Genomic DNA, 1,252 nt, shown 5'->3' on the forward strand with positions numbered 1-1,252 from the left:
ATCCAAAGAAACTATAATTCTTTTATTGTGATAAGTCTGGGGATAATCCTATCTAAAGGCACTTGCTGCTACACTTGGCAGTCATGTGTATTTACAAAGCTACCTGCATTCATGCAAGTATTAGTTGTCTGTGTCCTTCATAATTCAGAGTGGATATTAAAAACACTTCACAACCTCCTGTTTCTCATCACTACCTTCCAGAGCCACATTGTAGCAAGATTTACACCTTTTATTTCCATTTCCTACATGGTGCTTGAGTGGCACAGCAGCTCGTCACCTAAGCTTATTCTTTGGTTTGACATTAACAATGTCCAGTGTTTGGCCCACTCTCGTCACCAGACCCAGGTACCCCTTCACCAATGTCCTCTTCCTCCTTGAAGGTTCGCTCCTGTATATATGAACATTTGATAACCTGTATCCCCATCACATGGTGGATACATCCTCCTGTCTTATATTAACTATGTGAAGATGGCCTTCAGCAAAACCAGGGTGCTTGCTTTTTCCACTGCCCATACCTCGTTCCATGAATGGGTCTCCTTCCATAGTCTGTTGTACCTTTTACTCTTTAGCATGTTAAGTTATAATGATGACCAGTCAATTATGGTTGTCATGATGATGGCCAGCCAATCATGGTTATCATGGTCACGTCCAGCTCACCAGGCATAATTTTGTACCGTGGAAAAATGGGAGTGAAGACATGGCTATCATGGTAGTGGTCAGTCGTTGGTCATTACTTTATACAGTAATTAACTGTTTTGACTTTGCAGAAAGAAAGCTTTACACTCATGGATCTTTTCTTGTATCACTCTTTTCTGTTTATTTTTGTATGTTGTCCGTATATAATACTTCTTCCAAAGAACCTAACTTTGATTTCTTCTGTCAGCCACTTGATTCATCCATCACTTCTATTTGTAGAAATATTACAATACATTTTTTCTTAATATATCTTACTTCACCTTATGTTTTCTTATCCGTGAAGTGGAGTATATGAGATCTGGCATCGCCAGTAAAATCATTACTTTTGTTAAGTCGTGAGTATACTGGTCAGGCACGACCGGCCATGACTATCACACCAACATACAGTATCACATTTATACAAATGACTTAGAGCGTACTAAAAGGGCGTTCATGACTAGCTGCGACAAATGAAAAGCAGCCTTACTAGCAGGAAGACATAAGTGTGCATGCAAATATATGAGTTGACTTTTTTTTCTTTTTTGTTATTGTGGGATTAGATTCATGTTAGGGATAG

This window comes from Panulirus ornatus, chromosome 35 (assembly GCF_036320965.1).
Source record: "Panulirus ornatus isolate Po-2019 chromosome 35, ASM3632096v1, whole genome shotgun sequence".
NCBI lineage: Eukaryota > Metazoa > Arthropoda > Malacostraca > Decapoda > Palinuridae > Panulirus > Panulirus ornatus.